This window comes from Nannospalax galili, unplaced genomic scaffold (genome assembly GCF_000622305.1).
Source record: "Nannospalax galili isolate Female #2095 unplaced genomic scaffold, S.galili_v1.0 scaffold589, whole genome shotgun sequence".
Taxonomy (NCBI): Eukaryota; Metazoa; Chordata; class Mammalia; order Rodentia; family Spalacidae; genus Nannospalax; species Nannospalax galili.
This window is the reverse complement of record NW_008360324.1, coordinates 5,022,831-5,035,365: the sequence shown is the minus strand read 5'-3', so window position 1 is coordinate 5,035,365 and position 12,535 is coordinate 5,022,831.

The window sequence follows — 12,535 nt, the reverse complement described above, 5'->3', positions numbered from 1 at the left end:
TCATAGCCATCATTTCTCCATAGTAGAAACATTCAAAATCCTTTCATGTAACTTTTTATTTATTTATTATTTTTATGTGTATGACTGTTTTGTCTGCATGTATGTAAGTGTACCTGTGCATGCAATGCCCACAGAGGTCAGAAGAGGGTGTCCAGTCTCCTCAAACTAGAGTTACAGATGGTTGTTAGCCACCATGTGGGTGCTGGGAACCAAACCCAGGTCCTCTGTAAGAGCAGCCAGTGATCTTAACCACTTAGCCATCTCTCCAGCCCCCTTGAGTAACTTCTTGAAATATATAGTACATTGCTGAATGTTTTTAACCAGTGTTGCTAGACTGTGACTGTGGCCCCATGCCACTGCCCAGAAAAGGGGGACGTCAAAGCTCTCCCCATAAACCTGCTGATGGCACTGCCTGCTGACATGAGCCCCTTCATGGGCCTCTGCTTGGGTGTGGAGACACTGTTAGCGAGAGGCCAGCTTTCTATTTCAGGCTGGAAATATAACTGTTCACACAGACTGGAGTCTAGGCGGGGCTTGAACACTGCAGTGTCTGTTTGAAGCATACCTTAATGTGGTCTCCAAGACTCTGAGCTGTGGCACGTGTGGTCATGTCTCTTTCTTTCTTTCCACCACGGAGTAACTGGAAGCAGAGACTTGCGTCATGTCCATGTGAGCAAGACAAGGTTGGGGACCAGCCCACTCATGCCCACCTCAGGTGATCTGTCTGATAAGTCACAAAGAATATTCTCCCACTATCCTCCTCTCTCTTCTCTGAGAGCCTGTGTACTCTATTCTTCCCCTCGTCCTGAACCTAGCCTTGACCTCTTCTCTTCTTTGGAAAACCATGGCAGGTCGGTCAGGTTCTTTGAACCAGCAGGAGTCAACATCACATTGATGACTGTTCCGTGAGGCTTCTGTCTATGACGACCATTCAAGATCCATCAGCCCCAAGGTCTACCTTAGCTGACTGATGCGTTTGTAAATGTTGTTTGTTTCTACCTTAGGATGCCCCTACTGAGCAGGTTCACTGCTTGGCGTCTTTCTCCCTCATTTATTTCCAGAGATTGTCAGATCTTTTCCTCCATTTCTGCTGCCTTTGCTGTAATCTAAGTCTTTCATATTGCTCACCTTACTGTTCAACAAGTATCCTGGTAACTTTTCCTGCCCGCCTGGTTTTCTTTTCTGATCTATCCTCAACCTTTCCAGCAGTTCCATTCTTCTTTTCTAATACAGGTTCTCTTCAACTTACAATGGTGACATCCCAGTCAACCATAGTAAGTTGAAATTATCACAAGGCAAAAATGTGTTTAGGAGCTGAAGAGATGGCTCAGCAGTTAAGAGCACTGGCTGTTCTTGCGGAAGACCTGGGTTTGGTTCCTAGCACCCACATGGCTGCTAACACTTGTCCTTAACTCCAGTTCCAGGGGATCTGATGCCCTCTTCTGGGCTTCACTAGCATTGCACAACATATGTGCACTTACATGCAGACAAAACACGCATATACATCAAATAAAAATAAATAAACCAGCCGGGCATGGTGGCACACACCTTTAATCCCAGCACTCGGAAGGCAGAGGCAGGCAGATCCTCTGTGAATTCGAGGCCAGCCTGGTCTGCAGAGTGAGTTCCAGACAGCTGGAGCTACAGGGAGACCCTGTCTCAAAAAGACAAAAAGAATAAATACACAAAGCTTATTTTGGAATAAAGTGCTAATTATCATGTAATTTACTGGATAGCTATATCTGAAAAAATGCAACATCGCACACTGTAGAATTCAAGTTGGTGCTGTTTAACATTGTGACCTCAGGCTCAGAGGGGGAGCTCCAGCTCCTGCTGCAGCCCAACATCTTGACAGAGCATCATCCTGCATATTATTGGCCTGAAAAACGATAAAAATTCAAAATATAGTTTCTATTGTATGTGTATTGCTCTCACACCATGGTAAAGTTGAGGGAGCGTAAGTCTGACCGTCATAAACTGGGGGCCATCTGAATCATACCTAGAACTCTAACATTTCTCTGGGATCTCAACTTCAGGCCAATTACATTTGGAGCCAGGTCACTCTTTACTGGGGAGAACTGTCCCATGTGTTGAAGGATTCTACATCATGCTTGGGACATGCTGCCCATGGATGTGACATCTGAAAATGGATCCACACTTTGCCAAACATCCACTATGGACATTGAAAACAACTGCCCTCAGCATGTTATAGCCGTTCATTTTGATTAGTGAGGATTTTAAACTTTGTTCTGTCCAAATATTTACTGGTTTCTATTTTTCTATAACACAACAAATTATCTGAAATGCTCTAAAATTTAAATATAATTCTTTTTTGCTTTCTTTTAAAATTATTATTTTCATGTGTGCATGCGTGTGTGTGTGCGTGCGTGCATGTGTGTGTGCATGCGTGTGTGTGTGCGTGCGTGCATGTGTGTGTGTGTATGTGTGTGCATGCGTATGTGTGTTCGTGGGGGGGGGTGATGTGTGAGCCATGGAGCACCTATGGAGATCCGAGGACAGCTTTCAGGAGTTGGTTCTCTCCTTCCTTCTACCCTGTTGAGGCAGGATCTCTCTTGTTATTTTTGCCATGCTGCATCGTCCTCCAGAGTAGGTTGCCTGCCTGCTTCCAAGCTCCTCCTGTCTGCACCTACCATCTCACTGCGGGGAGCACTGGAATTACAGATGTGCACCACTGTATGTGGCTTTTTACATGGATTCTGGGGATCAAGCTCAGGTAGCTAGGCTTGTGAGGCAAGGACTTTTACCTGCTGAGCTGTCTTCATGGTCCAAGTTTTGTTTTCTTTAAAGGTACCATTTTACTAACCAACTTCTTAGGTTAATATCCATGTAGTCGGGGCTGGAGAGATGACTCAGAGTTTAAGAACGCTGGTTGTTCTTGCAGAACACCCAGGTTCGAATCCCAGAACCCACATGGCAGCTAACAACTGTCTGTAACTCCAGTTTCAGGGGATCTGACGGCCTCTTCTGTCTTCCTAGGGCATTGCACGACACCGGTGCACTTACCTACATGCAGGCAATGCACTCATACACATAAAAAATAATAAATAAAATCTAAGAAAAATTTTTTTAAAAATATCCATGTTGTCATGACGTTCCTCTGGGTTCACGTTTTCCCTTCCTTCCCTTCCCTTCCCTTTTTTTTTTCAAATCTTTTCTACAAAGGTCCTTGAACGGTAAGTTCTCTTGGTCACTTATTTAAAATAATGTTATTTTACTTTTAACTTTATTGCATTTTATTTATTTGTTTATTTGTGTACGTGTATGTATGTGGACATACATGCCATGGCATGCATTGGGAATTAGTTCTCTGCTTCTACCACGTGGGTCCTGGGAATCAAGTTCAGGTCCCCAGGCTTGGCGGCAGGTACCTTTTCCCCCTGAGCCATCTCACTAGCCCCAAATAATGTTATTTTTAAAATAATAGTGACAGCAGGTAAAAATGAGTGCGATGGTTCCTCAGCACTTGGTCCAAACCCCCCCATGAACTTCTGGCTACCATGGCTGTTCGGGAAGCCTGTCACCAGTCTAATTATTGCTTCTTTGCAGAAAGTCCACGCTTTTCTCTGATTGCTGTTAAGATCTCTATTTTTTTTTTTTTTTTTTTGCCTTTTACAAGTTTTCCTATGATACTACTTAGTGCTGATTTCATTTTTATTTATCTGCCTTAGGACTCACTTCCTGCCACTGAAGATTCATTTCTTTCATAGTTCTGGAAAATTTTCAGCCATTTTCTCTTTGGTTATTTCCTCTCCTCATTCTTTTAGCATTATTCATCTGAAATTCCTATTAGTCATCTGTTTACCCCTATTCTAGCCCCTGTAACTCTTCATCTTGTTTTTGTACCCTGTATCATCTTATGTTCCTAGATTATGTATTAGGTACTTTTCTCAAATCTACTGGTTCTTAAATTCTTACTTCAGTTCTGTCAACTACCACATGGTACTTTTTCTAAGCTGTTTTTGTTTTTTTCAAATTTGAGTTGGGTTTTTTCCATAGCTTCTTTGCAGATTTTCTTTTATACACCTTTAACTATTTCTTTTTTAATAATAACATAGTTCCTGTCCAGTCACTCCATGTTTTGAAGATGTCTCATGTTCTCATGGTCATGTTTGCAAAGTAACACTTGTGAGACTATAACTAGGAACTGAGATTTCTCTAGTTTGGTCCTAAGGATCCTGAGGAACTGTATTGAGCTATGTTCCACCAGACCACTTTACAGGTGATTCTGCTTAGGGTCTCAGCAATTTTTCCCACCACAGCATTTCCCTTATTTAACTGACCTCATAGTGCCTGGACCACCCAAGCAATGTCAGTGCGATGCTCTGGTGCACAGGAAGTTGCACCTATGGCTATGAGGGTTCAGGAGGGTTTAGGGATGCTCCCCTTACAACTAGGCTCAACACACGGGTGTTTTTGGTGTCTGCCTCTGCAGGTGAGATGAAAGTTTCCTTAGAAACATTTGCTTGGCTTTTATTCTTTTAAAAATATTTTATTTATCATTTTTATTTTGTTTTATGTGTATGAGTGTATTGCCTGAATGTGTGTCAAGTGCACCTGTGTTGTGCAATACCCACAGAGGTCAGAAGAGGGCGTCAGATCCCCTGGAACTGGAGTTATAGATGGTTGTTAGCTGCCAGGTGGGTGCTGGGAATTGAACCCGGGTCCTCTGCAAGAGCAGTCAGTGCTCTTAACCACTGAGCCATCTCTCCAGCCCCAGCTTTTATTCTTTTAAATTATGTATGCACATGTGTGTCTTTGGGGATATATGCATGTGAGTGCAGGTGCCTGTAGAGGCCAGAGGTATGGGGTCTCCTGCAGTTTCAGTCACAGGTGGTTGTGAACCACTTGACATGGGTGCTGGGAACTGAACTGAGCTCCAGCTCCTTTGCCTGTCTTTAGTGAAGGCTTCAGTTCCAGTTCTCAGTGTTGACTATTCCTGGGGCTCAAACAACTCAATCAATCTCAATCTGTGTGAGAGTACCATTTGTCTGGTACAGGTAAGGCTCTGCACTCTGTTCCCAGCACTGCAAAAACAACCCCAAATTTAAACATCATCCCCATTTAAAAACTCATCTCTCCTAGTTTTCCCCCCATACTCTCAGTTACCTCGTGTCATTTCCCTCTCTGTCTGCTCTCGTTCTTCAATTCCTGCTCTTCTTGCTGGCCCATTCGTTCTCAGTTTCTTGTGTGTAAAGATTCGTATTTATATTGGAGTTTGCTCCGCATGTCTAGAGTTTTGAAATAGCCAGGCTACCAAGTTGTCTAATTTGCCATGCTGTAGGAAATGGAGACCCTCCCCCCAGACATCAATAGTGAAAAGCATTCATTGTATTTTCCTCTATCACCTCTTTGGCACTGCCTGTGCTTACTGAGGCTAGGGGTGCAGGTGGAGCTCTTGCCTGCATGCGGGAGGCCTTGGGTTTGAGTGCCAGCATTTCAAGAACAAGCTGAAACAAAACACCTAGCCTGGCTGCTGTGTGTCTCCCTGCTTGTTTTCATACCTGTTCTGCGTATCCTATGTTTTAGCTTCACAGACAACTTGAAGTTCTACCAGTTCCCACAGGTCTACACCTGTGGGACTCAGTCTATATGGCACCCTTCACCTGTGGGTCTTTTATTTCCATGAACGTCTGTTCTCTGGCCAAAGCAAACTTCAAATATTGGTTTCTCTGTGAAGCTCTTCCCAAAATACAATGAAGCAAGCCCCTCTCTAGTACTCCTGCTGCATTTGAATAGACCTCCGTGATAATACTTATCACAATGAACCAAGTATTTGTTTTCAGGCTGTCCCTACACTTGGATCTTTGCAAAGGCATGGGCAAAGTTTTATCCATCACCTCTAACACTTAGTACAACGTCTGACATGTTGTACATAGCTGTAAATACTACAATTGCCTTGCATTTTGAGGCTGCTCAACTCTTGCCCAGAGAAATACATCTTGAGATTTTACCCTTGTGTATTTTGCCTGATCTTTAATAGTTTTCACATAGTTGCTGACAGTGGTGCCAGTTTGGCCACAGTACAGGGCAAAGAGGCTGAAGGTTTGCAATTAGTCCTGATTCATGACCATATTCCACTGCTGTGTCTCACTATGAAGGAATTTATAATCTAGAACAGACAGCACAGCTAGTGGATGGATGGAGAGATGGCTGTGTGATTGACTGATGGATGGATGATGGGTTATGGATGAATGATAGATTGACAGATGGATGGATAGATGGATAGATGGACAGTTAGCTATGCCAACACACAAAATGATTGCTTCACTGGTTGTCACCCCACAGCACCAGACTGGCATAGAGCTATTGCCCAGTGGATTTAGGAGTGAGATGAACTTAGGAGTTGTATTATGTCTGTCTCATTATTATTATTTTTTTGCATTTTTTATTGAATTTTTCTGATTTTTACATGATCCATAATCATATGATCAATGATCCGTAATCATTTTAGAAAATGATGGCTAAATGAATGCATGAATGAATAAACTTAAGCAGATGGAGACCAAGTGCATAACAAAATCTCAGATCCAGAGAAAGGAACCACGAGGTTATCATTTTGGATGAAGAGGAAGAATTTCATAAACATTTTGTGTTTTGTCTCCCTAATGTGCTATCCATATGCATTTGATCTATTTCTCCACCCATCCATGTACTCATCTATCCATCTGTCCATGTAGCCATCTATACATATATATTTATCATTTAATCAAAAAATCTTCCTAACCATCTATTGTGATCCACGCACTGTGCTTTATGTTAGGGAATTGTAGAGTGATATGAAGAAAAGCTTTCTGACTCTAAGTATATAATGGTATCCCTGATATGCCTGGAGTTGGTATTTCTCAAATTTTTCATTCTGTGATTTATTCATTCAGCAAATATCTTTAAGTACACCCTCTCTGCCACATACTGTGAGACACCAGAAAGTCATTACTTCTTTGATGTACCCATTCATTCAAAAGACCACTCTTAACAAATATCAGGCATACGTAAGGTGCTTTTGGAGACTTTGAGTGATGATAGTGGTAGGGTCATAGAGATGATAGTGCTAGGCCTAGAGAAATCAACTAATAAAATAAAATTAAAGATAATGATGAAGCCAAAAATGGAGGCAGGCAGAGAGAAGATCGCCATATTCTAGAGAAGATCGCCATATACTATTTATGGAGAGAGAGAGAGAGAGAGAGAGAGAGAGAGAGAGAGAGAGAGAGAGAGAGTTTATTGTCAGAGGCTGAGAGCTCTAAGAGAACAGGGCCTGACCTAAGTCACTGTTCCATACCTGGGGTCTTTTGACATGAATGTGTGACCTGACCTGGGGGTAAAGAAGGGGGGCCTTGGAGAAAACAGAGCCAGAAGGACAAGCCCTGCACCCCAACTCCAAGGCTTTTCTGACCTTTCACAGCATGTCAACAGGACAGAGTTCCCTGCCCTGTGGCCCAGGCTGACCCATCTGATTTGACTTCTGGAAGGACAAATGTCTGCCTTTAATCCACTCAAAGGAAACCTGCACTCTGCCTCCACTTTGACTCACTGGTGACCTGGTTTTGAACTAGTGACCTGGAGGTGAATGGCTCTGTATCTCATTACTAATTCCCCACAGCCACTGGCTTCTTCCTGCCAGTCATGAGCAGGATCTGGAGAGGACAGAGGTCCAGCCAGCCAGGGGCCCTGAACCCAACAGCAGAGCACCCACCCCAGCTTTAGCCCTACCATCTGGCCTCCTGTCATCCCCACCCCTCCTCCATCCTTGAGTCCAGCCTGGCTGAACAGGTTTTGGAAGAGGCCAAGGTCGCCCTGGGGCCAACCTCCACAGATGGATTTAGCCAGAGACTCCAGCTGTGGTCCAGCTTGGGCATGAATGCTCAGGCCCCCACAGGCTCCTCCTTGAAAGTTGACTTAAGCCAAATGAGATCTGGACCTCAACCAGGGATCCAACTAGATCCAGAAACTGTAAGGTACCCCCCCACCTCCGGCTGGGGACACACACACACACTGTAGTTTGACTCTCTCGTCTGTCTACTCCATCTCCTTCTGCACCCTGGTTTTCTTGATGTCTAGTCTTGCTTGTGTTCCAATTCTCTTGCCCCTCAAGGGCCACATGAGAGTAATGCCTAAGGGAAACAAGTTCCCTCCAGGAATCAGGACAAATACCAACAAGAAAAAAGGTATTTAGTAATACTCCATGTACTGTCTTCTCTCTGCCTTCCCAGCTACAGAAGCTTTAAAAACCATGTCTGTCCCCACAGCACAGTGAACCAAGACCCACTACCCTCAGGGAAGTCTGTGTCCTAGAGGAACACTGGACTCTGAGCTATAGATTTCAAGAGAAGCAAGCCAGAACTGTGACAGGACATCAATGTACTAAATTCTGGTTTGGGTTTTAATTTGGGGGCTTTTGGTGCTAGGGATTAAACCTAGGGCCTTGCACATGACAGGGAAGCATTCTACATAGATGACAGACAGACAGACAGACAGACAGAGCAACATAGCTACCCATGGATGCACGGAATTATTTCTCTAAGGAGTGCAACTACTCTGGACCTGGTATTATTCCTACAAGTTGGCATGGAAGACATTTTCCTTATGGAAGGGTTCATGGTATGTGGAAGTGAACAGGATTCTCATTTCTTAACAGCTGCACCTTACATGCATTTCTGTAAGCGCATGCCTTGTCTTGCACTGAAATAGTCTCTCCAAAAATTTGCTAATTTTCTTTTATGTATATGAGTGCTTTGACTGTACATATGTGTGTACAATGTCTGTAGAGCCAGAAGAGGGCATTGGATTCCCTAGAACCAGAGTAAGGATGGTTATTTACCTGCCATGTGGGTGCTGGGACCTGAACTCATATGCTTACAGAAATCACACTCATGTGCTTACAGAAATCCATGTACCACATACATGCAATGCCCGTAGAGGCCAGAAGAGGGAGTCAGATCTCCTGGAACTGGAGTTAGGTACAGTTGATAGCTGCCATGTGGATGCTGGGACCTGAACCCAGGTCTCCTGCAAGAGCAGCCAGTGCTCTTAATGGCTGAGCCACCTCTCCAGTCCCATCATTTTCAGTTTTTAACTAGAACATTCAGGTTACGTGCAACAAGAATTGAGTATCACCAAAAATTAGTTGGCAACTCATTTCTTCTTCTCACAAAGCATGAACTACTGGCTTATAGCCCTCCTAAGAATCTATCATCTATCATCCTTAGATTTGTCCTGAGACATCACCAAGCCCACTCAGAAAACTGTGCAAGGACGTTTTGCTGTTTGTCGAGCCATCAAACCAATATTTAAGCATTGACTCTCTAGGGGAATAACTGCTCCAGCTTTGCCCCAGTGAATGCTTCCTGTCTTTAGTTCGTATTCAGGAAATTCCACTTAAAACAGTAAAAGTTCTTATGATTCTTGGAAAGACCAAATAAGAAGTCACAATGGGGAATGAACGGTATGCTGGGGTTCACCTGGAACTTCTCTTAGGCTGGGGCCTGTGAGCCTCCAAATCAGGCTCTCCTGTCACTGGCCCTCCTTTCACATAATTCAGATGGATACACTGAATTAGTCTCCATAGCTCCTCTCCATATGCAGCTACAGTCAAGAGATTTTTCCACTATTCAACTTTCGGGGACCTTAAGCAACACTCCAGTTCCCCCTTTGGGCTCACCTTCTTCATCTTTAAATGAAGAGCCAGGTTTGGTTTGAGGTGTGTTGGCTCATCACAATATTCTTGCCTCCTAGTGTAGCCCTTGGCATAGTGGGGGAGCTTGGTAGATGTTCACTGGACTATGGAGTGAATCTAGAAACACATGAACGCATCCATCCCAAGCGCTGTGGTGGGGAAGGGACCTAGGTTTGCTGACTGTACTACCCCAGCTTGCTAGGAGGACTGGGTGAATTGCTTCCTCTCTCCAAGGCCAGAGAGGGAATGAGATTCACTCAAACTCCCACAAAACAGGTCTTTTGTTTCTCTTTTACTAAGATGTGCTGCTGAGAAATCAGGTCTGTTTGCAATGACAAGAGCACATTGAGACTTCTTTTTTATTTTATTTTTTTATGTGTTTGAGTGTATTGCTTGTATGTATGCAAGTATACCCATGTCATGCAATGTCTGTGGAGGTCAGAAGAGGGTGTCGAATTCCCTGGAACTGGAGTTAAAGATGGTTGTTAGCCACCATATGGATGCTGGGATTTGAACCTGGGTCCTCTGCAAGAGCAGTCCGTGCTCTTAACTGCTGAGCCATCTCTCCACCCCCCACTGAGGACTTCTTGATGGTATTTTTCTATTTATACTGAAGATGGAGAGCAAAACCCACCAACACAAGAGTCAAAACTTGCCTTTAAGGCCTTCAAGAAAGAAGGGCCTTCCAGGCGTCTACTTTGATGGGCTAAGTAGCGATAACTCCAAAGGGCTGGGAGTTGTTGGCCTGCTCTGACAGCCCTCCATAGCCAGGGTTGAGAGATTCTCGTGGAGATTTCTGCTTCTCTTACTGCTCAAATGCGGGTGCCAAGAGGTAGAAAGAGACCTGAGCATAGCAGCTTAAGGCAGAACAGTTTTAAACTTTCTCTCAGAGAAGAGGTGCCCCTTTGTGGCTAACTGCCTGCTGAGGTGACCTGAGATGCAGAGGGAAGCCCTAGTGTTAACCCAGGTCTTTCTTAGCTATCTACTTTTGGCTTCCTCAAACCACCCTGCAGGAAAGCTCAGCTTCACCTTCCTTTCTAGGCCTCAGTGATTCAGGGGCAGGCTTAGAACCAGAGTCCAGGTCAGTGATTTCCCTCACACAGTTCTCCCTGTCAGAGGGAACGTGGAGTTTTCTAGGACAAGGCGTGGGCTTTGTCATCCACACATCTGGATCTGCCTCCTATCTCTGCCACTGACTAGCCCTATGACTTTGGGCTTGCTGTTAAATCTCTATGCACTCACTGTCAGATATGCTATAATGGCTGCTCTGTGAGACAGCTTACAGGATTTCTAAAGTACCTAATATGGTATCCAGAAGACAATGTAGCTTAGTGATTCTCCCAAGTCAAGGTGAGCTGGTTTACTAGACCCCTGCTTCATCTAAAGCAAAAGTGTTGTTATTGGTTGCACAGGTTCATCCCATTTTTTCAAGAAAAGCTCCAAACCTCTGTCCTATTCCAACCCCTTCATTTGTAGAAGAGGAACTGGAGAGTCCCAGGGATCTTAAAAAGGTCACAGAGTTACCTCAAGATGGTGGTGGTGGTCTTAGATGCCCCCGTGGCAGCATCTAGGAGCTGGGGTTTATAGCCACTCTGCGAGGTTAGATGGCTTGTCCATGTCCATCTCCAGTGTGCTTTGTTCACTTGAGCGAATAACATCATCTCTTGGGGTCTCCATTTCCTTTAAAATGAGGGCTAGCAACAGTGCCTACCCTTATGAGGTTGCCGTGTTAGAGCAGAAAAAAGCCCGATAAGATAAACTGGTCAAAAAATAGAATCTCTAGTATCTGTTGAAAGACCCAACTTCCCAGTTTCACTGGTCAATCACCTGGTCATGGGGCATGCCCAGGAAGGTGGGTTCACCTTAACTCATGTTAAACAGATGAGTGGAATGAGACAGTGAACTTTTCCCGTCTGGAATCCCACCTCCTAGTGCAGTGCTTTTGGACCCAGCCACAGACATGTTGGCGCTCTGTAAGTCTGCCTGCTCTTCTGAATTCGTCAGAAAAGCATAACCTCTCCTTTTCTTCTTCATATCCATTTTCCAAGCATGCTTTCTCCAATGCTGTGGGCCACCCCAGCACCTTATATTTCCTTACTTCTCTGATGCTTCCTTCTCCCCACCATGCGGCTGCCAATCAGCCGAGTGTCTGGCTCCATGTGGCTGTAAACCTGCATGACTTCATGGCTTTCTTCTTCCCTCCATTCTCCTCCTCAAGGCAGCTGCCGAGATGACCAGCTTGCCTGCCCTGAGGATTTTCCTTTAAATTCTAATAAAGTTGTCCTAAAGTTTCCATTTGAGTCCATTCTTCATTTTTTTTTTTTTTTAATGAATAAGACTAAGAACCCTCAGAGGATGCTCTTTCTCACTTGTATCAGTTGTTATTGTTGTTTTAACATAAAATGGTTAGAACAGCATCTGGCTTATCACAAGTTCTTCCAAAACATGAGCAATCGTGACCAGGCCCACTGCTCAGTCTTGAGTGGGATTTAGCATTTCAGTGTGTGCATATTCTCCATTGCCAACCCAGATGATTCAGGAGGTGGAAATATCTTCAGTGGGCAGTGACCACCCAAGGCAGGAGGGTACCAATCCCTCCCCACACCTGCTGCCCCACGGGGCTCCTGTCAATCACCCTTTCTGAGAGGGAGTGGTGGATAATTTTGGTTACAGGAAGGAGAAAGCCCTTGGAGGGTAGGAGAAAAAGGAGAGTTAGAAAATACAACACACTGTGTTCTAAGCAATTTCTTTAACAGCTAAGCTACTACTCAGGATGGACTTGGGGAATTGACACACTGGAGCCATCTGGACGCCATTTTGACCACTAGAGGTCAGTGGAAT